The sequence below is a fragment of the Nycticebus coucang genome, chromosome 2 (genome assembly GCF_027406575.1).
Source record: "Nycticebus coucang isolate mNycCou1 chromosome 2, mNycCou1.pri, whole genome shotgun sequence".
Lineage (NCBI taxonomy): Eukaryota > Metazoa > Chordata > Mammalia > Primates > Lorisidae > Nycticebus > Nycticebus coucang.
Genome location: NC_069781.1, coordinates 78640676 through 78666463, shown reverse-complemented (window position 1 = coordinate 78666463; position 25788 = coordinate 78640676). Strand labels below are relative to the sequence as shown.

General features: G+C 43.1%; 1 protein-coding gene across 3 annotated transcripts in view; it reads left to right on the top strand.

Moving 5' to 3' along the window:
- DOCK8 (dedicator of cytokinesis 8) overlaps positions 1–25788 on the top strand; it is a 225013-nt gene that overhangs the window by 106693 nt on the left and 92532 nt on the right. The window lies entirely within an intron of this gene.

The window sequence follows — 25788 nt, the reverse complement described above, 5'->3', positions numbered from 1 at the left end:
ATGGAACGAAGCAAATCAGGTCTGAAGCCCAGGTAAAATGGGTAAATTAACTAGGTTTGCTTTGGGCAACCACATCTTCTCATCTCTGTCAATTTTCTCCTGCTTTTGTTTTTTGCTATCTCCCCATACCTCAAGAAACCTGTAAGATTATGGCTTTTCTATCCCCTTCTTCTCCTCCCTCAATAAAATTCTCTTTTCAAGCAAATATCTGTAAATTTTTTTTTTTGCGGTTTTTGGCCAGGGCTGGGCTTGAACCTGCCACCTCTGGCATATGGGGCCGGCACCCTACTCCTTTGAGCCACAGGTGCCACCCCAAATATCTGTAAATTTGTTCACTCTGGCTCATTAACGGGTGATGTCTAAAGTCTCTCTCCCAACAGCATTATCGTTTTGGTAGGGACAGCGGTTCTTGTTTCTTTTAGATAAGTTTTCCTTTGACTTAAAGATTCTGGCTATCATTCTAGATAGCTGTCTAGATTTGAGGGATAGCTGTCACTATTGACATTGCTATTACCATGCCAATAACCCTGTTTATATCTGTATCCCTTTAAGGAAATCAAAAAGAGGAAAATTGAGGATTTACAAACTAATAAATCCAGACAATTCCTTACCTTGTGAAGGATTCACTCACCTCATAGGTTTGAAACGTAGCTTGGCAAAGAGAAGTTGCTCTACCTGGAACTTGTGGAGAATACGTCGATGTATTGGGCCAGTCATTGCCTATACCAACAAATTTCAAATGAGTGTACCCTTCCCCTAAACTGCAGCATCCCTTTGGGTGGAGGAAATGGTTACCTGGTTTTAATGGAAGACATTGTGTGCCCTTGAGTGCCACTGGTGACAAGAGTCACATATATAGAAAAGAATTCTTATATTGGTGATTCAATTTAACACCGTGTGAATACAACCCAAGGTACCTTTTCTTCTTTGAAAGGAGCATCTGCCACAGGACCTCAAAGTTGGCTTGGCAGAGGCTGACACTGCCTTCCAACCCTCAGCCCCACCGTCTTCCCACTTCTTCAGGTGTCCTCAGTCAGGGTCACCACGCTGTAAAGGGGCACCATTCAAGTCACATTCTAAGTCATTTCTGCCACCCCCCCTTCCTTCACCCTCGCCCCCATGTCTTGACCTTATTCAAATTGCCTTAAGGCAAAGATCTAGAGTAGACCTACTGTAGAACTGCACAGGACTCCCCGCAGTATTCCCGTGAGTCGATGAGGGCTGGGCAACTGCACAGGACTCCCAGCAGCATCCCCTGAGTCGATGAGGGCTGGGCATTCATGAAACAAACACTTGCTTTTATGGAAGAAAACACCTTCTAGAGCCTGAAATGCTAATCCCAGCAGTGACCAGGATTTCTCAAACCAGGACCTTGGACCCTCTGCTTTGCTACATCCAGCCTCCATGAGATAGAGGCACAGAGCGAGACCACTGTCCCATGAGCTAGAGCCAGGCGTGAGACTTTCGGAAATCATAGCAGAAGGACAGCAATTCTGAAAGTAGAGCAGAACAACTGGAAAAATGCGGTTGATAAAAAAGATTATCCAAATCCCGGTTTGGCATTCCTTTGTCTGTGCTCAGATTAAGGAAATGCTAGTTATTGGGAACACGTTTGAACCAACTCCTGCCTTAGTTTCCATGGGGCCCAGCTGTGGGTAATGGAGTCACCAGCTGCTTTCTGGTGGGGGCAGGATGAAAACAGCAGGGGCTGAGGCCGAGGCCCCAGCAGGCCTTCAGGGGCATTCTATCCCGTGGCTGCCCCCGGTTCTGCGCAGAGATCACAGGCACTGAGGTTGTAATGAGCTTGTTAAGCTCCTTGCCATCCCTTTAACTGGTGATTACATTAAAGAAAGCTGCATAAAGTGCATTTGCATCTCTCGTTCCAGCCCCCAGCGCCTCTGAGGCCTTGTTTATCCAATTATCAGACTCGCTGTGGAGGACTGTGCTTGCTGAGAACAAGCATGTCAGTGAGAACATGATTTCTTTGATGGATAATTAGCTGTTTTCAAGCCTCCTCTGGAGCTGTATGTTCTCAGACCAGTAGTCTGATCTGGCCTAACAGGAAGAATGGCTCCGGAGAGATGCTCTGGCTGCTCCTGAAAGAAGAGACTTATGCTTTAGGGAATGAATTTCCAAGGAAAGAATAAATCAGAAATATCTCTGAATGCAGGGGTTAGAAAGGAGTCAGGGTGTGGGGATTATCCTTAAAAGAGACTTAATTTTGTCCAAGGAAATGGATTCCTACTTTAAACCCAGTTAGCTCTATATCCAGAGTGGAGCCTCTCAGTGCTAGAGGGAGGGTGGTTGTGCCTCAGCGTGCGTGAGCCCCACTTGGAGACTCCCATTCAGAAGGAGGGACCTGCTAGTCTGACTTTCTCCTTTGTTAAGAATCAAAGCTTTCTTTTCCTCCTCGTGGAAGAGAAGCTTCCATAACCCTTAATGAGTGCCTTTACTCTATGGCAGCGGTTCTCAATCTTCCTAATGCCACGAGCCTTTAATGCAGTTAAAAGGGGTCGCAACCCACAGGTTGAGAACCACTGCTCTAGGGCATCATCCAAAAATGATGCCAGCTGCTAGAAATGGAATAGAAAGGTGCATGAAACTTCATACACCCAATCTGGGAAGCAATTCCAGCATACCTGTATCTGAGGTGAGATGGTTGCTTGTCAGGAATCTACAACCCCACAGGAAAGGTGCCATAGTGAAGACAACAGCTTTTCTGCATGACACTTGTTAGATTCCATATACCTGTGTGACATTGCTAATTAATAATTGGTAGTTTATGACAGCTTTGGCCTTTGTAAATCACCATGCCTTACTTAAATCACTGTCAGAGGAATAGCTTCTCATTCTTTATTGTTTCTTTAGTTGTTTGAATTTATTAGTATTTTTGAATAGGCAGTCTAAAGATACAAAAGTGCTTAGAGTAAAAATTCTCTCTACCACTTCTCACTTCCAACCATCCAGTTTCCCTCTTTGGAAACAGCTTGGGGGGATGATGTGTAGCGGATTTTATTCTTTTCATTTTTTCTATAAATTTATTGAATGCCAATATGCCAGGCCTTGTTATAAATGAAATCTCTTATACATATAATACTTCACATGTGTAAACTTATTTGATAATTCCTGCTTTTGACCCTTTAAAGGAATGTTTAAAGAACTCTGCTTTAAGTATTAGACAATTTGGAATTCCAATCCACTGTTTGATTGGTTTTAGCAAGCAGTTGCTTGTGGAAGCAAAGCTTTTATAAACAAACTATTTACTTAGGAAGGGTAGCAGCAGCTCAGGCAAAATCTGGTCACTGGAATGAGCCAAGGAACAGAGAGAAAGGCAAAGTGAATTTCTGGCACTAGTATTAACTTGATTCCAAAAATAAATCAGGAGCACAATTTTCACGTTCCTTGATTCCTTGCTCCAAAACTCAGCAATCCTTCTTTTTATAAGAATGAAAAAAATTCAGGAGGAAACCACTTACCCAAGGCTTCTTAGCAACAATTGCAAGGTTTTGCAAAGCTAACATTTCAGTACAACATTTGGCCACGCGAGGGCACACTCTGCCCATTTTCTAGATTCAGGCACAACTTCCCTTGTCCATTACAAAACAGGTGGAGTCGTGATTTATTGAAATAAAACACACATTTAGGGTTTTGCCCTTGAAGCACAAAGCCAAGAACAACAGAAAAACATTCCAGTATACCAAGAGATCCCTGTTTTCGATTTTTGCCAAAGATTGTGTTGTAACCTATCGGTTTCTGCTTTCTTTTGTTATTACATCATGATCTTAGACATCTGGCACTTTGGGGGAAGATGTGGTCGGGAGGAGGACCAAGAAGTGCATCCCATGGAGTAGAGAGAGGGCGAGCAGAATCTTCCCCTTTGGGGGGAGTAGTTTACTCCACATATTTACACATTCACCAGTCAGTCCTGCCTCATACAAAACAATGTGGAATTCATGAGTTAGGCAGTTCTGAACCCAGGGCTCTGTACATCAATGTCACTGATTGCACGATTCCCAGCTCCGTATTAGTCTCCTTATTTTATACTCCTTCTACTGGAGTCCTCCGTGCTTTGGCATTACAGTCCATGAAGAACTGTCCTGACTGAAAATCCTGCCATGAATTTAACAGTGTGCACGTCATTTTTCCCCATTAGTCCTCTACCTAGAATTCAGTAGGCAGGTTTGTGGGGCATCCTGTTTTTACACAGGTTGCAGGGTAAGGTTGGGTGAAGGCAAAAGAAATGGAGACGTGGCGATGAAATTGAGGCAGATCTGGGCTTGTATTTGATTGTGATGATGAGTCGTTTGTCTAGATGAAAAGGAGCGCCTAAATTGAAAAAGCTTCCTTTCTTTGACTTCTATCCTTTTGTTAGGTTTTTTAAATTCCTATTTTAAAAACAGTGTTTTGAAGAGGCTTGCTCTCTTCTGATGTTGTATCCTGCAGGGAATCGTTCCCTGTTATTTCCTTCCCTATTTAATGGGGCGAGGGAGAGCCTCGCTTCTCTGTAGCTTTTTTGTCCTCAGTTCTGCCTTTCCCATGTACTTTTCAGATGCCCCCAGATGTCAGCATTCATCCACTCTTCCCATCCGGGTCTGGCCTTCTCTACAACAGGGGTGTTTTCACAGCTCTCTGTTAATGGGTGTCCTGTGGTTTCAGGCCTCAGGCCGCTGGTGGCCCTCTCAGCAGAAAGCTGCATGTCCTAAGGCAAAATATTAGATTGGGGGGGGGATTTCCAAGAGGCAAAAGTTGGTGTGGGCAGGGGGTGCCAGCAAACCCCAGAGCACAAAGTAAAACAAAACTATGAGTCCTTCAAAGATCTGAGTTTTGACAGTGTAATAAGTTAATGTTTTAAAGCCATGGCTAATTAGATTTCATGTATTTTTTATAATTAAAAAATGTATTTCCTTTACCTGGCCTCAATACTAGAAAGATTATAAAACTTTCGAAAATGGTCCTGCCTCCTTTGTTTCAACTGACATCCATGCAACTTTTTGTGGAACTATAACTAGGACAGCTTCATGAGGATAAAATTGGAAGGACTCAATGACTTGTTTCAATGATTTCTAAGGGGTTTCCATGCCCAGGCTAATTAATTATACACTTAGCAATAAGAAAATCTCAAAGCACATTCCTCATCTTTCTCAAGAGTTTTAAACCCAAGCTGGTGGTTCCCTTTGTGTCACTCCACTTAACCTCACACAGGGGTGACAAGGGCCCAGCTTTCTCTCCCATTAAAGACAAGTTCAGCAGCTTTCCTGCAATTCCCTCATAGACTCGCAGAGAGCAGCTTTATCCCATTAGTAGATTTATATTTCTGTTCTATCAAAGTGCCCACTAACGTCCTCAAGGATGACATGCACCACTATACCCTATATTGTCTGAATATGTGGGGAGAGGAGAAGAAAAAAAAACAACTGAGAAGCCTAGAATTCTGACTCATTCTCTTTGGCTCAGGCTTGGATGAACTTGAGTAAGGACGTGGAAATTATTCTTCAATTAATTTCATTAATTTCATCTGCTTTCTTTCTTTCTTTTTGTTGTTGTTGCTGTTGCAGTTTTTGGCTGGGACTGGGTTTGAGCCCACCACCTCCCTACTCCTTGAGCCACAGGCACCGCCCCCAAGCTCTTCTGAACTTCTTTGCTCTTTCTCTCTCTTACTATTGTCGGGGGTGAGAACTTGGCCTCCCCTCACACCATCTTTCCAGAAACCTCCCGGAGCTCCTCAAGCTTGGCTTATTTCAATCTTGGAATTGTGTCCTCTCCTGCCCATCTTGCGTCTTTGACCTTTATATTTATTCCCTGGTTGCAATACCTTTTCCTTTGTGAGTGTGGAACTGGATTCTGCCAACGTGTGTACCACTCAGGACTCAGACACACCACCTTGGCTCTTTCCTAACATCCCTGAGATCCTTACTGGAGAGAGGTGAGCAGGCCAGATCATTCCTTTTCCTCAAGCAGGTTTTCTTTCACCTGAGGGTGAAGGAATTGATCAATTGATGGTTGCTTTCTCTTTTGTAAAAAACAAACCACAATCAGTGATTTGTACTCACTTTGTGGATGAGCAAATGATAACACTTGTGCTCACAATCCCTCTCCATGAATTATTTTGAAATCAGTGATATTTTGTTTAAACGAAACATAAAATACAGCCTTGGTCAGGCGTGGGGACTCACACCTGTAATCCTAGCACTCTCAGGGCCAAAGCTGGTGGATTACTTGAACTCAGGAGTTCAACAGCAACCTGAGCAAAGCAAGACCTCATCTCTACTGAAGATAGAAAAACTACCTGGCCATTGTGGTGGGCGTCTGTAGTCCCAGCTGCTTGGGAGGCTGGGGCAGGAGAATGGCTTGAGTCCAAGAGTTTGAGGTTGCTGTGAGCTATGATGACACCACGGCACTCTACCCAGGGTGACAGAGTGAGACTCTGTCTCAAAAAAAAAAAAAAAAGTGCAGCCTTACTTGGGAGGTATGGTGGTAGAGTTATCACAGGGGAACGTTCAGAGTCATGCAAGGAGGCTCTGATGCCAAGGAACACACACAGGGTCAGAGCCAGGAGGTTGTGCTTCATTTCTGTAAAATGGGATGACCCTGTGCAACTGGCTTTGGGGGAGGATGAGTAGAAACTGTGCTCATGAAAATGCTTTGTGAAATATAAAATACTCCACAGATTATCGATACTTATGTCTGTGCCCCAGATCCCCATCCTGATTGCAAACTGCTTGAGGGTGTCAAGAAGCCTGTATAATTTTCTCCCATCAAGATGAAAAACGGTCTTTTGGAGCTCATTCAGGACATGCTTTTTGGGATTGGCATGTGGAAGGGGAGGGAGGAAGCCAGGTGATTAGCCTCGCTCACTGGTGTGTTTCCTCTGGGAGGGGCTTGGTGGCACCACACGGCCACCAGGGGATGCCAGCCACATCCCTAATTTCTCTGCCTTCCAGAATAATTATCTGCTCTGCAGGTCCTGGCAAGGCCTAGGTGGCCTCCCTGATTGGCCCGTATGGTCCATTTCCAGCTGATACTAAGCTCTGAGTGAGTGACTAGGGCAGGCCTCCACTAGTGAGAAGGTTTTTGTTGTCATCTCCTCATCCAGGACTGGATTAAACCTGGGGAAATCAGTCTTTCTGTAGCCTTGTTTTGAGAGTGGAGCCCTGGCTTGTGCAGGTCAGGGCAGATGGTGGGTGACCTTCAGCGTTGTCATGGCTGAAGGAGGCCGACTGTTTACCTTGCCTCCATGAGGAGTGCCTTTCTCGCTCACTGATTGCCAGGACTAAAAGATTATCTGCAGTTTTTTCAAATGCCACAAAGCTGCCATTGGAACTGCCCATTAGCAAATTGATAATCACACGATAGTCTTCTTTGCTGTTTTGCTTCTCTGGTCCTAGAATCAAGGCTGGGCTCTGTTTGACAAGCTATATTCTGTGCAGATGAAGCCAACTCTGTTAGTTCATAAGGTCTACTCAATAGGCAAAGTAATATTGCCTGAATGGGACTGAGAAAGTGGAATAGAAGAGGAACTCTGGCCCAGCATGTGACACACCTCTTGGGAGCGAGTAAAGAGGGACTTCACCTAACAAATGCAATCAGTGTAGCCTAATTCTTTGTACCCTCAATGAATCCCAAACAATAAAAATAAACAAAGAGTTAGGGTGTCTGAAGTATAATATGTATTAATAAAATTTACCTTAACATGGAAAAAAAAAAAAAAGAAGAGGAACTTGTAAGGGTAGAAAGCTTTCCTCTCCATGTCCAAGATGTGTTTATTCATTGGGACAGGATTGTGGCAGTTCTTTAGGTTAAAGATGTCATGGCAACACAACAGTCCCATATATCAATGGGCAAGAGACATGAATAGAACCTTCTCTAAAGATGACAGACGAATGGCTAACAAACACATGAAAAAATGTTCATCATCTCTATATATTAGAGAAATGCAAATCAAAACAACCCTGAGATATCATCTAACCCCAGTGAGAATGGCCCACATCACAAAATCTCAAAACTGCAGATGCTGGCGTGGATGTGGAGAGAAGGGAACACTTTTACACTGCTGGTGGGACTGCAAACTAGTACAACCTTTCTGGAAGGAAGTATGGAGAGACCTCAAAGCCCTCAAGTTAGACCTCCCATTTGATCCTGCAATCCCATTACTGGGCATCTACCCAGAAGGAAAGAAATCCTTTTATCATAAGAACACTTGTACTAGACTGTTTATTGCAGCTCAATTTACAATCGCCAAAATGTGGAAACAGCCTAAATGCCCACCGACCCAGGAATGGATTAACAAGCTGTGGTTTTTGTATACCATGGAATACTATTCAGCCATTTAAAAAAATGGAGACTTTACATCCTTCGTATTAACCTGGATGGAAGTGGAAGATATGATTCTTAGTAAAGCATCACAAGAATGGAGAAGCATGAATCCTATGTACTCAATTTTGATATGAGGACAATTAATGACAATTAAGGTTATGGGGGGGAGCAGAAAGAGGGACGGAGGGAGGGGGGTGGGGCCTTGGTGTGTCACACTTTATAGGGGCAAGACATGATTGCAAGAGGGACTTTACCTAACAATTGCCATCAGTGTAACCTAGCTTATTGTACCCTCAATGAATCCCCAACAATAAAAAAAAAAAAAAGATGTCATGGCAACAGTCTTCCCTGGGCATTTCTCTGACAATAGCCAGCATCATGTAAACCCTGCATTTTTGCATTTTACCTAGGGTTTTCAACTCCAGTGTAGAACGTTCCCTGAGTTCAGCAAGATCCCTGTAAGAATCAGGACTAGTCCGGAAATTTGGCGTTTACCTAATCAGTGTCCCCTAGGCATGCCAGTGCCTCCAAGTGATTGGCAGTCTGGAGGAGGTGGAGATAGCAGCAGAGGGGACATTTGAGGTTGCTAAACACAAGCCCCAAGGCAGGCCCAGCACAGAGGTTGTGGCTCTGCAAATCTGAAGATGCCGTCTGCAAAGTTAGGTGGGAGCCCTGGGCGATAGGTCTCGGGGCCTAATTACTCCTCAGGGTAACTGGTTTTACGGGAGCCAGGGCACACAGTGGTGAGCCCAGAATTATCATTACTACGAGGAGTGATCCCCACCTAACATGCTTGGTTGTGCTTTTATGTGACTTACACTGTCTTCTCCCAGGCTGCAGTTACAACTAAACCAAACTCTAGCATGAAAATCCCTAACTCAGGCCAGCAGCCAAAAATGGGCTCTTTGTAGCTCAGAAAGAAGCGAAGATTGTAAGAAGACTGTTAACCACTGGATACAACCCCATGTGGACTTGTAACACGGGTGCGAGTGTGGGGAGTGGGCACACTTCCTCTAATTCCTCCCTCAGCCAGTGGTATTCAGGGACAGATGAAGCAGAATATATTTCCTGTGAAAAGTTCACGTCTAGCAACACTTGTTGCCCTGTGAATAATGGTGGTCACTCACTCACCAATATGTGAGTTCCTGCTGTGTGTCAGAAAGAGACAGGAGGGGACTGCCTGTCCTTGGAAAGTAAAAACCCCAGTGCACAAAGAGACACCAGAGCCACAAGCAACCACGCCGATCTGTGAAATGGCATGTGATGCAACTTGGTCATGCAGCACCTGGAGACCCTTGAATGTTCTACCTCCAAACCCAGATGGGCGTTCTCTCTCACCAGGTGTCTGAAGCAGGTATAGGTTTATAGAGATAGTTAGGGGCAGCTGGATTATTTATTTCTTAGTAGACCTGCTGTTTCTCCCAATTCTGATGGTTTCTTCTCTAACCTAAAGCAAGGCATCTAGCAATATTAACATCAATAATGATAAAATAAGCATTTCAATGAACATTTTTTTTTTTTTTTTTTTTGTGGTTTTTGGCCGGGGCTGGGTTTGAACCCGCCACCTCCGGCATATGGGACCGGCGCCCTACTCCTTGAGCCACAGGCGCCGCCCTCAATGAACATTATTGACTTATACATTGGCTGTTTCCTTAAATGAGTAGGGGATTATTAAAGTCTGCACCAAACCAAAAGAGGAAAAAAAGATCATCTTTAGCAACAGCTGAAACTGGAAATGTTCTGGTATGTGTATGTGTTTTTATCAGCTGGCAGATCTGTGTTAGGAAACTATTTGGAAAGCTTGGAAAAAATGTGCTCCCTCTGTCCCTTAAAGAAACATGCAGGCCCCAGGGCACGGTGGCTCACGTCTATAATCTTAACACTCTAGGGGGCTCATGCCTATAATCCTAACGCTCTGGGAGGCCAAGGCAGGAGGACCATTGGAACGCAAGAGTTTAAGACCAGCCTGAAAGAGAGTGAGACCCTGTCGTTACTAAAAATATAAAAAATAAGCCAAGTGTGGCCATGTGTAGTCCCAGCTACTTGGGGGATTGAGGCAGGAGAATTGCATGAGCCAGGAGTTTGAGGTTGCTGTGAGCTATGATCATGCCACTGCACTCTAGCCCGGGCAACAAGAGTGAGACTGTCTCAAAAAAGATAAATAAAGGAGGTGGCACCTGTGGCTCAAGGAGTAGGATGCTGGCCCCATATACCGGAGGTGGAGGGTTCAAACCCGGCCCCAGCCAAAAACTGCAAAAAATAAATAAATAAATAAAGGAATAGGCAGGCTGGTTCATGGTGTTCCCCATCTGACAATTCTCTCTGAGGGCCTTATACAAAAACACAGCACAGTCCAGAGTTGGCCTCCAACCAGTGTCTTTAAACTTGAATTTTAGGTCTTGAAAAAAGCCAAATATTATTGAAACGTTTGTTTTTATCTGCAGGAAGCTTTCTTTAAAATTTTTGTTGCTTTAGGGGAAAAGGATGTTTGTGGTAGTTACTTTCTAACATTCTTCTTATCTTTCATCTAACCTATCAAAACATCTTTTTTTATTGAGCAATAATAATAATGCGAAAAAAGTAACATTCACATTGTCAAATAAGAGTATATCTATCATAGAATGCTTTGACTCTGAGGTTCATAATGGAGTCATCAGTTAACTTTTTCTTATTTTTTTCCAAAGTCTCAAAAAATGGACAATACTATCTCAACATCTTTAGGAGACATTCAGTTAATAGAATCAAAACTACAACCAAAGAAAAATTTAAATTTTTAGCAAGTTCTTACATTTATTTGGAGATTGGATTGACTCCAAAGAGGCTATTTCGTGATTAAGGATATGTTCCTATAGTCATTATATTTTATGTATATTATATTGGGTTCTTTAGACCACGAGATGCAGTTGAGGCAGAAATTTTGCCAGGCAAAGCCAATTTTTTTTTTTTTCCTCAAGGAATTTCTGATTTAGTGATTTTTTTAAAGATTTGCCCATAGTACAAAAGCATTTGTATTTACCTCAACGCATCATTTGAAAATACTGTCCTAGAGATATTTATCCATTTTCCAAAGTTTGAAGATGCTTGGTATTTTGGAGTTTTCATTCAGCAAATGAATGGATATTTGCATAACATTTATAATTATGCAATTATGACATTTAAAAAGACAAAGAAGATTTTCTGTATGAGATTGCTGAAAAAGGGAATGGTCATAATGCCAGTGCTCTCCACCTGATACTTTACTATTGCTAAGTTATTTATAGAAAGTTCCTTTGTCCACTTTTTTTTTTTATTGTTGGGGATTCATTGAGGGTACAATAAGCCAGTTACACTGATTGCAATTGTTAGGTAAAGTCCCTCTTGCAATTATGTCTTGCCCCCATAAAGTGTGACACACACCAAGGCCCCACCCCCCAAAGCCAATTTTTTTAAAGGAAACACGTGTTTAACTATCAAGGTATACTAGACGTATACTTCAAAAACTTATGTACTTGCATTAGTTAATATTGCTCCCTGACAAAAACTTCACAGCTTTAAAGAGTTGTCTCACAGTTTGCATGGGTTATCCAGGTGCTCTGATGTGAAGTCCTCAAAGGGAGCGGTCAGGATGTCAGCCCCAGCTGTGGGGAGCTCAAGGTCAGGAGGAGGAGGATCCACTTCCACACCCCCACCCAACGGCTGCTAACAGAATCTAGCCGCTCTTGGGCTGTCAGGTTCGGAGCCTCAGTTCTCCACTAGTTGTTGGCCAGAGGCTTCCATGAGTTCCCTGCCACGTTGGTCTCATACGGTAGCTCACCACGTGGCAGTTGGTGAGAGCAAGCAGAGGAGAAGCCAGGGCCTTTTGTAACCTAATCTCAAAAGTAGCATCCACACTTTTGTCATACTCTGTTCATGAGACGCAAGTTACTAGGTCCGGATCACACTCAAGGGGAAGGAACTATGCTGGGTAAAAACACCAGGAGTTGGAGAACTCTGGGCGTGATCTTAGCAGCTGCTAGCACCATTCTTAACCGAGCTACAGAAAGGCGTAAGCTCCGGCTGTGTGGCCTCAAAGGGCAGGGGTGGGGGCCTGAGCGGCCCCCCTGCTGGTCGAGGGGCGGGGCCTGAGCGGGGGCGGGGCTGAGTGGGGGCTGGTCGAGGGGCGGGGCCTGAGCGAGGGAGGGCGGATTCGTCCCGTAGACTTAAAGGTTGCCGCTCTTCATGGAGCATTCTGTCAGCCTGCTGTATTTCTAGGACATCTGCAGTGCATTGCTCCCTAATAAAAGAAAAACGAGTGTTTCTTGACAGATCCTTAAAGACGGAAAGATCCTCAAACCCCTACCCTCACTAAACCACACTCCAAATAAGCCTGAAAAGGTGGAACATTTGTTTTCACAAAGATTACTTTCCCCGGCATTCTCTTACATTAAGAGCAGTGGCGGGCCGGGCATGGTGGTTCACACAGTGGATCGCTTGAGCTCAGGAGTTTGAGACCAGCCTGAGCAAGAGTGAGACCCTGTCTCTACTAAAAATAGAAAAACTAGTAGAGCATTGTGGTGCACACCTGTAGTCCCAGCTACTTGAGAGGGTGAAGTAAAAGGATGGCTTGAGCCCAAGAGTTTGAGGTTTCTATGAGCTGTGATGCCACGCCACTCTACCGAGGGTGACAACATGAGACTCTGTCTCCAAAAAAAAAAAGTAGTAGAGAGAAACCCTAAACTGTACTAAGGAAGAGCTCATTTCCCCTCTTAAACCTCACCCCAGCACCTCGTGCACCCCATTTCTTCTTCCTGCACTCACATCCCAAGGGTCTGTAGATTTACGTGAATGCAAGCTCATATATCAAGTCTGCATAACATTAAATCTAGAAAGTGTTTCAAAAGGAAATTTAGTAACATGGTTATTTAAATTGGAAATATTTCAGTTAATTTAATAAAGTATGCTTTAAAAAACATTTTCAATCAGAATTGGAGAAAGACTATTCTTTTTTCGTAAAGCAGTCAGGTTTCCCAACAAGTTTCAAATACTTGGATATTTGTGATTCTTTTCAATGGGAATCTGATCTGGATAAGACCTAAGACCGTAAACAGCCCAGCTTTCCCTTTAGGTTTTTGCTATTGAAAATTATTTGCACTTAAAACAAGTAAGTGGATTTTAAGGACAGCTCCTTTCACCTGTTTCTAAAAGGTAACATTCTTGAGGGTCTGCTTTAGTCAACAGAAAGAATGTTACTTACCCAATCTCTCACTTAAAAGAAACTTTTACTTATCTTTTACTCCATTTTTGGGGTGAGGATTGATGTAAAAGAACAGGCATTGTACAAATATAGCAGCTGTGGGTATCAATTCATTCATGTTCAGAGGTGGTTGGTAGTCATATAGTTGTTCTATATAAAGTTGCCTTGTCTGATGTTCAAATTGCAGTTCATCAATTGAGAAAGCATGGATTCTTCCAAAAAAAGAAATCTTTAAAAGTGCTATGGTAAGAGGTATTAGGGTTGGCTGTTACTCTGTTTCTCTCTCATTTCTAACTTTGAATGCATTTTTTTTTTAAACAAGACTGTAGAGAGACTGTATTGGGTCATTTATCATAGTGTTTCTAAACAATTTGATAACATTTTGTCACTGGCTTTTTAACTGCATTTGCTTTTTTGTGGTGGGAGTAGAGGTCCCTGGTATTCAGAACACAGTGCCTGCATGTCTACAAAGCACGGCAGCCTGGCCCGCAGAGCACAAAGGTCACTGCGGGGCAAGCTGCTCCTGGGAGGACACTGCTGGAACTGTTTCCCAGGGCAGGCAGCCTTGTGGGACTCTTGACTGCTGCCCTGGGACAGATTTGTTTTTGCTCTGACTTTGAAGATAGAACCTTTTCCCACCATATACATCAGGGTCTTCTCCCATTTTCATTGTTCACTGATTCTTTTCTTGAGTTTGTGCTTTGATCTAACCTCAAATATTGAAAACAGGAGTAAACACAATAATGGCATGAGACCATGGCCACAGAATGACAAGACAGGACAATGCAAATGGTTTGTTTGTTTGTTTTGAGACAGTCTTACTCTGTCACCCTGGGTAGAGGGCCATGGCACACAGCTCACAGCAACCTCAAACTCCTGGGCTAAAGTGATTCTCTTTCCTCAGCCTCCCAAGGAGCTGAGACTACAGGTGCCCACCTCAATGCCCAGCTATTTTTTTTTTTTTTTTTTTGTAGAGACAGAGTCTCACTTTATGGCCCTCGGTAGAGTGCCGTGGCCTCACCCAGCTCACAGCAACCTCCAACTCCTGGGCCCAAGCAGTTCTTTTGCCTCAGCCTCCCGAGTAGCTGGGACTACAGGCGCCCGCCACAAAGCCCGGCTATTTTTTTGGTTGCAGTTTTGGCCAGGGCCGGGTTTGAACCCGCCACCCTCGGTATATGGGGCCGGTGCCCTACCAACTGAGCCACAGGCGCCGCCCTATGCCCAGCTATTTTTAGAGACCAGGTCTCACTCTTGCTCAGGCTGGTCTTAAACTCCTGAGCTCAAGCAATCTGCCCACCTCAGCCTCCCAGAGTGCTGGGATGACAGGCGTGAGCCACCATCCCTGGCAGGTGTTTTATTTTTATGCATTTATTTGAACATTCTCATTCTAAAAAGTATCTGAGGAAGCTTATAGAGATCGTAGAACCAGGGTATTTCTGGGTGAAAGGTAGATATGTAGAGGGAAATCAATCTCAACTTAGATAAGGTTAATATGTATGTAGAATACCATATACTGGTCAAAGACCACTTCCTTAGTCACCCACAAATTTGAGCTTCCTAGCAGCCAAGCAAAAAGGGGAAGCACAATGAACTGTAAGATTCATTTGTCTGCCTAACTGAAAACAAACCAGTTCTTTTGGATCAGTATGTCTCAAACCTGAAGGTACATTTGAATCACCTGGCATGTTGTTAAATTTCAGGTTCTGATTCAGCAGAGCTGTGGTGCAGCTCCGATTGACTCCCAGGTGAAGCTATACTGATGCTGATGCTGCTTCTCCCTGGACCACCTTTTGAATAACAAAGTTTTTGCTGGCTCATGTGCATGCATTCACAAAGCATGCTCACACTTAAAAAATGCAAGCACATTAGGTTTGTAGGTTTCCCAGATAATTGTAGAACATATAAAATATTAAGCTTTGAGATTTCTACCTTTAATTTGCTCTTGGTGTATTTTAAACATCAAAACCTCTATTTAGGCTGGGTGTATTGGCTTACACCTATAATCCCAGCACTTTGACAAGCTGAAGAGGATACCTTAAGGCCAGGAGTTAGAAAACAGCCTGGGCAACCTAGCAAGACCCCATTTCTGAGAAAAAAAAAAGTTTTAAATCAACGAGGTGTGGTGGTATGTACCTGTAGTCTCAGCTACCCAGGAGGCTGAGATAGGATCTCTTGAGCCCAGGAGCTCAAGATTACAGTGATCTGTGATCACTCCACTGCACTCCAGCCAGGATGACAGAGCAGTGCACTGTCTCTGTAAAACAAGACAAAGCTCTGTCTTCAGAAATCAGAGCAAGAAAAACAGAGAGTCAAACATGTTGCAGGGTACCTGTCTGAATCCCACAAGGCTTCCTGCCCTGGGAAACGGCACAGGATCAAAAAGAGGTGCTGAGGGTATCCTCACAGGCAGCAGCTGGCCCCTTAACCCTGGGGTCAGCACTCTTATTGTAACCATGCTATTTCAAACCTTCTCAAACATCTCATAGTTTATTTATTTATTTTTTTAGACAGAGTCTTACTACATCGCTCTGGGTAGAGTGCTGTGGAGTCACAGCTCACAGCAACTTCAAACTCTTGGGCTTAAGTGATTCTCTTGCCTCAGCCTCCCAAGTAGCTAGGACTACAAGCACCCGACACAACGCCGAGTTATTTTTGTTGTTGTTGTACTTGTCATTTTTGTTTAGCAGGCCCCAGCGTATGTGGCTGGCACCCTAACTGAGCTATGGGCACGGAGCCTTCTCATAGTTTATTTAGAGGAACATTCTTTAGCCTTTATAAATATTGTAATACCACATTATAGTAAACTTCTGGTGAGTCTGATTATTGACCAAAGAGACTGTTTACTTTTGTTCTTAGAAATAGCAGTGAGCTGGGCATAGTGGCTCATGCCTGTAATCGTAGCACTCTGGGAGGCCAAGGTGGGCGGATTGCCTGAGCTCAAAAGTTTGAGACCAGCCTGAGCAAGAGCAAGACCCTGTCTCTACTAAAAATAGGGGGGGAAAACTAGCCTGGTGTAGTTGGGGGCACCTGTAGTCTTAGCCATTTGGGAGGCTGATGCAGGAGGATTACCTGAGCCCAAGAGATTAAGGTTACCGTGAGCTATGATGATACCATGGCACTCTACCCAGGGCAATAGAGTGAGATTCTGCTGTGAAAATAAAAAAGTAGCAGGACTACAATCACTGGGTCTAGCTTCAGAGCGCCTAGATTTGAAGTGCACTGTGCCATTTGCTAGTGTGTTCCTTGTACAAGTTACGCATGCTCTCTGTGCCTCTGTTTTATCAACTGCTGACTGAGACCAACGGCAATACCTGTCATAGGTGTTTAGATCAGCGCCTGCACATAGGAGGAAGGAAATCATTTAAAATACACTTCCTGGCAGTGAAACATGAATGATAAAGTCACCTCCTCAGCTCTTTTCCTTGCACAAGTACCATGAAATAATGTATCTAGCTGTGCAATTTTCTTTTGAGTAAAAGACACCAGATAATCGTAAGATGTTACTGATACCAGCAGACATTTGAAGTTCACTCTGATGGAATCAGTCTGTTGATGACGAATTACTATAGAGAGTAAAAAGAAACAACCTTTTCCCTGTAGGTTTTGAATGAGGGCATCTCATTTGTGCAGGTGGTTTTGCTGCATTTCCAGTTCAGCAAATAGCTCATCAATTCTTTGGCTCTGTTTTTGTCAAAAAAAAAAAAAAAAAAAAGGCTAGAGAGGGAAAGTCTTAAAGCACAAGGAAAGAAAAAGAAATTACTTTGAAATTGCCAAAATTGTTGGGTTGTAAGTGTTTATTTAGAAAAATGGCTTTTTATGTTTAAGGCTGTTTCAATGGTATTGTATCAGAATTGCATGCTGCTGGTAGTTTGCCATTAAACCAACATTTGTATTTCAAGCTATAAAAAAAATGAATGAAATAGAAAAACCGATTTTCTCTGGCATTTTATTCCCTTCCCCCAATCTCCATACAAAGCATTTTTAAGATCTCTTTAAGCTGGAAGCACCTGGCCACGTGTTACTTAAAATATATTAAGATATATCCACTTCCTCATGTGCTACATATGCTTTATATATAATTTTATAGCTGCCTGAAAAGTAGGGAACATTTTTCCCTGCAGGTTCAACTCAATGGCATTCCCATTGGCTAATTGACAAAATTTTGCATTTGGTAGACATTTAATTAAAAATTCGTTCATTTTGATTTTGAAGTTTTACTTTTCATATTTTTGGAGCTAATTTTGGGGGTCTCAAATATTTGGGGGGAATCCTCAGATATTCATAGATCCTGGGCTCTGTGCTTGTCAACCTGAGAATTGAAATAGCCCTATACACAACCCAATCCCAGCTGAGAGCAGAAAATTGTCAAACACTTGGTAACTGCGTGGAACAGAGAAGTGGCGTGCTCCCTCAAAAAGAGCATTTCACTGTTTTCTGAGAAGCTGTGATCCAGGGAAATTGGGAAGTGGTAACCAGAGAGACACAGAGACCGGGGAGACTAAGGGGCAGAAGAAGACACACACCCAAATTGAAGACAGAGAAGGGGAGGAATCGAAAGATGGAGAGAGAATTCTAGATTGATCAATTCCCTGAGTGACATATATAAACACCTTAAAATCCTGCAGGGTTATTAAAATTGCCTTTTATAAGTCATCTGGCTATTTCACACAATCCTAGAAAGATCATCTTAATTTGGATCTTAGCTTGCAGTTTACAAACAGTTCTTACAGATCATTGCATTTCAGACTTGACCCCAACCTTTGTATTCCAGGTGAGGAAATTGACTTGTTCACCTTATATTTGTGCAGAATTTTGCAGTTTTTAAAATGACAATTTCACCCCATTATTTTGCTTATTAGGGCCACTTACAAGGCCTCCATACAAACCCATCTCCCCTAGTGTAAAAGCGGCTTAAATAAGAAGCACTGCTGAGATTCGGAAGACAATGAAGATAACCCAGGCCACAAAATTAGGACTTCTCCTTTCCTAAAAAAAACACACACACACACTTGAGATTATTACTTTGCTGTAGTTTCCACATTCAAATAACAGAAAACCAAAATTGACACCAATTCCATTTCAAAGTCAAATTTCCTTTTTTCATTTCCCCACATCACCTTCAAGCCTTTACCTTTCATGCATATTCAGTTTTTGCATATTTACAGCCTTATTGGAGATAAAATTTTATTTTCTGAATTTTCATTTGGCCTAATACACTGCACATAAGCCACTTAACTCCCTTCAGTTCCGATTTCTAAGAGACACTCAAGAAAACAAGCATCAAGGTCATAGTTTGACCTTGAACATCTACAGTTAATCCTGCTGTGAGTGAAATATTCTCAGAAGGCTGGGATTCTGGCTGTGCGACACGGAGGATTGGTCCTCCATGTACTCCTTGGCGGATGCAGTAATGACACAGATTTTTTTAATTCAAAACATGGTTTAGGTTATCATCTCTAGGAATGGATGATACATAAACATGTGCATCGTGAAGGGTTCGTTTGCACCTCCCCTCTTCTTAACCAGCCCTTTTTCATAGGAGAAGGAAAAAAAAACAATCTGTGACTCCTACCTTCTCTGGCCTATTTTCCAATCCGTTAAAATAATGGCCAACTCAAATGATCAGTAATGATGTACTCACCATGATGTCATCCATCACGTTTGTAACACAGTCCACTTGCCTTGAAGAACACAGCATCCTCCAACTTCAGCTCCACCAACTCCTCATCTTTGTCCCTGTACATCATCCCTGCCACCATCTGATGGCTGGAGCTCACCATCCAGCCACCAGAGACCTTCATCCTCCAGGCGAGCTGCTCAGCTGTCCTCTAAATTCCTCTTCCCTTCTTCCCTGCTGGCTGACTTGTGTTAAAATCTCAGTTAAAGAAGTGTTCAGTTGCTCATATAGTGCCCTGCATGCTCTTTGCTGTAGTTTACTCGCTCCTTAAGCTTAGCTCCAAGCTGTCGGAGCCCTGGGGAGAGCACGTCAATGTTATCTACCATGGGAATAAGTAACAGGGCAAGGTTCTTCTCTTTGTTTCCTTGCACCAGATAAAGAATAGGAAAAAGTCGGGAGAAGCCAAAGTGACGTTTTTAGCATTATGGCTTTGAATGATCTCAAGGTCCCTGAGTTAAGCTGTTCTCAGCAAAGAATATAGAAGATGGTCTCATCTTCTATAAGAGCATAGAGTGTGTGGTCTACAGTTTGATCTAAAAAATGACCAAATTCCACACTTTAACCCCAGAGCTGCTCAATTATGGCAGTTTTAAAATTAAGTTGAGGACTTGATGCTGAATCAGTGAAAAGAATTTGGAGTTTCCAGAACAATCTGTAATTAGGAAAAGCCATCTGGAGGGGCTCTGGAAAGAAAATTGCTTCTGAATACCAAATGTCCAATTCTTTATGTTGTGATGCATATGACTGAAAAAAAACACTTTGTCCACGTCTGGTAGAAGTGAGATGATCCTAAATGTCTGGCACATACACTGGACCTCTAGTTACTAAGGATGCTTTGAAAGACCTCTGCCTTCAAAGTCATGGGCTGCCCCACCAAGGTCATGGGCTATCCTCTCATAATGCTTTGGCTTTTCTCTGGCTAACGTGAGACATTTAATTTATCATGTATGAAACATGGGAGCCTATTTATCAGTTTGTCAATAATTACTCTTACCTGGTTTACTGACCGTGCAGGCAGACCTTCTTTCCCAAGAGAGAACATTCTTATCCTGTAGTCATTTATTTAAGCCATGCCAGTTTACAAAGCGTACCGCGTAGTGTGCTTGCCGATGGTAAGAAAAATGATGATGCTTGGGAGAATACATCTTCTTTAAAAAAAAAATTTACACATCATTTATGCTTCCTGGGAATTCGTTACCCAGACTGCAAAAAAAGAGGTATTAGACTAAAGGACTAAATTTTCTCAAAGTTGCCTTCCCGTTGTGTGCTCTGTGGACAGCGCATGTGGTGTGGGGCAGGACACGGAATACCTGGGATGGTGATGTTTGAACACAGGGGTGAACAATGTGCAAAATTGTTGGCCAGTGTTGCAGGTGTGTGGGGCCGGGTGGCAGGACACCTGCAGGGGAGCAGAGAGATTAGAGTGGCGGCAGCAGCCTGCCAGGGCAGGGCTGCTACTGTTAGGGTTTACACAGCCCCTTTCATTCAGCTACTTCAAAGCATTTTCTACAAACTCTGGCTCATTCTTCCTTCAGTCACTGCATTAAAGAAAGATGGATTGGTGCCTTTTCAATTAATTCAAAGATAAGGAAATGGAGAATGAAGACTTTAAAGGGATTCCTCTAAGCGTTTGCTGCACTCGCAGAGGGGCAAGATACACTAATATAAAGTGTCCATCCCAGCTTTATCATTAGAAATAAGGAAATGATCTAAAGGCTTATTTTTGGAGACCAGTGTAAATTACAGCACAATCAACGTATCAAATATCATGCAGCCATTAAAATCACGTTTATTAAGCATATTAGTGCAGTGACTCATGCCTATAATACTAGCACTCTGGGAGGCTGAGGCAGGTGGATCGCTTGAGTTCAAGACCAGCCTGAGCAAGAGTGAGACCCTATCTCTACTAAAAATAGAAAAACTAGCCAGGTGTTGTGATGGGTACCTGTAGGTCCAACTACTTAGAAGGCTGAGGCAAGAGAATCACTGGAGCCTAAGAGTTTGAGGTTGCTGAGAGCTATGACAGCAGGACACTCTACCCAAGGTGACAGAGTGAGACTCCGAAAAAGAAAAAAAAGAATATTTTATTACATTGGGGAAATGGTCATAATTGAATAACATTAAGTGACACAAAAATAAGACAAATCTTTGTGTATTATGTCTAAATTGGAAATATGCTAAAGCTTCACAGATTTTCCTCAGTGCAGTGATTACTAGGAAAGTTTTGAGACAGACTGTGTCTATTATTTCACTCCCAAGAAACAGTCAACAGTGTCCTTTCCCATTCACTCATGTAATCGGCTTATTGGTGTTGCTGGGAGAGCTTCATTTGTTCCCTTCCAAGCAGATTTTACATTTTTGTGTGTGTGTGTGTGTGTGAGCATGCACACACACACACCAGTTATGATTTATTCAGTTTTTAATTTCAGATTGATAAAGGGTACAAATGATTAGGTTACATTGTTTGCATTTGTTAGGTGAAGTCCAAGTTGTAGTAGAGCCCTTCACCCAGGAGGTGTGCTGTACACCCCTACATTACCCCGTTAGGTGAGAGCATCCCCCTCCCTCCTCTCTCCTCCCCACCCACACTTGATTTGGGGTGTTTCTGTCATGTGGGTGCATTGTTGCTCATCTACTGGTTTCATATTAGTGTTCTGTACATTGGATACTTGCTTTTCCATTCTTGTGATGCTTTACTAAGAAGAATGTTCTTCAGCTCCATCCAGGTTAATACAAAAGATGTAAAGTCTCCATCTTTTTTAGGACAAAACAAGACTCAGGGTGAAGGGTTAGATTTTACATTTCTTGATTTTTGTGTTATCTCAAAACTTTTGTAATGACCCACAGGTGGTTGCTATGTTTTTCTTCATACTTTTCTGTACTTATCAATTATTTGTGATTGAAAAAAAGTGGGCACATATTACTTTCATAATCATCTTACTGTATCACAATCTTATGATTATAAAAGAGAGAAAATGTGTGTAAGAATGGAAAGGATCAATTAATTAGAATGGTAGGAAAGCCCTCACCTCTGACATGTGAGCTAAAATCCAAGAGATGAGGAAAAGACAGGTATTTTGAGAGCCAGGGAGCCCTCTGAGGAAGCACGTACAAAAGCCAAGAGGAAGGACTATGTTTGGAATTTTCTAGGTTTTGAAAAAGGCCAGTGTGGGAGGGTGATGAGAGATAAGACCAGAGACAGTGCCAAGGGCCAGATCACATAGGCCCCGTGATGGAAATTTTGGGAATCCTGTGCAAAGGCCTGACATAATTTACTTGACATCTTTGAAAGAGCCTTCTGACCAATAGGTAAGGAAAATTGTAAGGGGCAAGTGTAGAAGTCAGATGCAATCGATAAAGCAGTGCAGTGGTCCGTGGAGACCTGGGCGTGGTTGGGGGTGGAGAGACAGCCGCGTGGGTTGGACTGTGCAGGTATCTGGCTTATTTACTGGGTGGAGGAAATAATCATCATAATAGCTATCATTTATCAAGTTTTGCTCATTAATGCTCACCACAGCCCTGTGACATCAGTGTAGTTATCAGCCCCATAGGAGCTTTAGAAAGGCTGAGTAACTTGCTCAAGGCCATACTCCACAACAAGCAACAGTGGGATTCACATCCAAGCTCATTGGCCCCAGAGCCAACACCCTTAACCAGTCCCAGTGCTGCTACTTAATAAACGTTAGCTCTGCTTATTGACTGGTGGCCATGGAGATGAGCAAGAGTGGACAGTGAGGGGTCTGTATCCCACACACACTCCACACCCCAACTGTAAACTGTCTTCTGTCTTCACTATTACCACACCCACGTCCTCTCCTGATAGCACATGTGGTTCAACTCTATCTACCTGTGTCAGGGTTGGGCTGCCTTAATTGAGGCAGAGCGAGATTTGTGAGGTGCTGCTGAGATAGTCACGTGGTAGAATAGAAACAGCAGTGCCCGGGGTCCCCTGCCTGCTCTGTGGCTAACTCATGGGCTGTCTCATCTTTAAAGCTGGAGCTCACGCACCCCAGAATTGTGTGTGAATCCCTTTATTGTGTCACGGCCTGACATCCACCTTTCTGAGTGGGCCATATACACTTCACTGATAGTGGAGTTGTTGTGTATTATGCCCATCATCTAAGTTAAACTTACTTCCTTTTGATGAAATTGTTGCCTTGCATTTATCATCTTATCCATTTGAATGTAAGAAGTGGTCAATGCAGTTGATCATTTGCAACTAATTATGACTCAGATAAGAGACTAACAAGTAGTGAGACGGAGCTGGAAACAAAGGCCCAAAATCAAGGGTAATAGTGTGTGCTACCAGGGCCACGGTAATGACCGCTGTGCAAAAGCCAGAGCAGCCTGGGGGTCACGGGACACAGTGCTCGGAAGAGAACAAATCTGTTCCAGCACTGTCACCCCCTTCCTGCCTCCAGTGAATCACCAACTTAGAGATGGGAGTAGAATGAAATGTAGGAAAGCTATGTGTTTACCTCCATGGTCTTTCAACTTGTGAACATGCAAAGTTACAGCTCCTGTGCCTTCCTGATGGTTCCAAGCATTGTTTTTCAGCTTGAACACCTGAGAGCTTTCATTATTGTGCAAGATATTTGAGTGGAGAATCCTTGTACTCTTACTTGTCCTTCCTTGGTGTGGGATGTTTATTTCAATGTTTTCCTAAGTGATTTCTCAGAATATTAAATTTTTGAACTATACAATGAAAAGACAAATAAAACAAGTTCTGAGGTCAAAACATTTGGGCAAATAAGCAGAATCTTCTCCAGGGCACATTCACCTGTTTACCTTGCTGTGCCCTGGTCTTTCTCAACTGTGTGTGATCACCCACTCCCAGCTCTTCCCCACACACTCATCGGCCCTCTGCTGAACACTGTAGCACAGACGGGGGAATGTGGGTTTGGGGTGCGGCTTTCGGGCACCACCAGGCTAATAAAATCAGCCTTTCCTCTAGACCTGGTGGAAGACTAAATGAGGTTTTATGACACTCAATAAAATAAGTATCTTTACTTTTAGCAATGGTAAATTTTCCATGAAATATATTACACAATAAAAATTTGAGACTCACTTTGACAGTGAAGCTAGTTGATGAAAGTTGACTTTTAAAAACAGACCTAGTTCCCAACACTAACCTCTCTAATATAGTATATGCGTAGCTGGAGGGTTGAGCCAGCGTTTCACATATGGTTGACAACTGTTGATGAGACCCAGACCATATCAAGATAACACAGTATGAAAAGCCATCCTATGACTTTTAGTGGGAGACTCATCTAAGGGAATATGGCATGATGGTTCAAGGCATGACTATAGAACTAGACTGGGTTCAGTTTCCAACCCTACCATTTAGGTATGTGAATTGGGGCACATTATTTAATATCTTTGATGTTGTTGTTGTTGCAATTCTCATTGCTGTTTTAGCTGGCCAGGGCTGGGTTCGAAGTGGCCACCCTCGGTATATGGGGCCGGCGCCCTACCCACTGAGCCACAGATGCTACCCTATATTTAACATCTTTTTATCTCATTTTTTCTCTTTTGTGACCTGGGAATGATGACAATGATAATTGTACCTATCTGTAGGAAAATTATGAGAATTAAACAAGTTAATAAATATGAAGTATTTGGGGCATTGACTTGACTCAGGATAAGTCCGATATAATGTTAGTGTCACTATTATTTTTTCTTCAAGTCAGAAATACACTTACTTGGCAGCTCAGTGGGTAGGGGGCTGGCCACATACACCCAGGCTGGCGAGTTCGAACCCAGCCCAGGCCAGCTAAAACAATAATGACAACTACAACGACAACAACAAAAATAGCCAGGTGTTGTGGCAGGTGCCTGGAGTCCCAGCTACTGGGAGGCTGGGGCAAGAGAATCGCTTGAGCCCAAGAGTTTGAGGTTGCTGTGAGCTGTAACGCCATGGCACTTTATCAACGCAACAGCTTGAGACTCTGTCTCAAAAAAAAAAAAAAAAAAAAAAAAAATACTAATCTAATCTAATCATAAATCTAATCCTTATCTTAAACATTGTTATGGTTATTAAATTTTTTTTTTTTTTTTGGTAGAGACAGAGTCTCACTTTATGGCCCTCGGGTAGAGTGCCGTGGCATCATACAGCTCACAGCAACCTCCAACTCCTGGGCTTAAGCGATTCTCTTGCCTCAGCCTCCCGAGTAGCTGGGACTACAGGCGCCCGCCACAACGCCCAGCTATTTTTTGGTTGCAGTTCAGCCGGGGCCGGGTTTGAACCCGCCACCCTCAGTATATGGGGCCGGCACCTTACCGACTGAGCCACAGGCGCCGCCCAATGGTTATTAAATTTTAAGTCTTTTTAATTTTGTGAAGGCAAAGAAAAAAGGAAACCTAATTAACACATGTATATGTAAAAATTAAAATTAAAATAAAAAAAAAAGAGGGCAGTGCCTGTGGCTCAGTGGGTAGGGCGCTGGCCCCAATACTGAGGGTGGGAGGTTCGAACCCAGCCCCAGCCAAACTGCAACAAAAAAATAGCTGGGTGTTGTGGCAAGCTCCTGTAGTCCCAGCTACTTGGGAGGCTGAGGCCAGAGAATTGCCTAAACCCAGAAGTTGG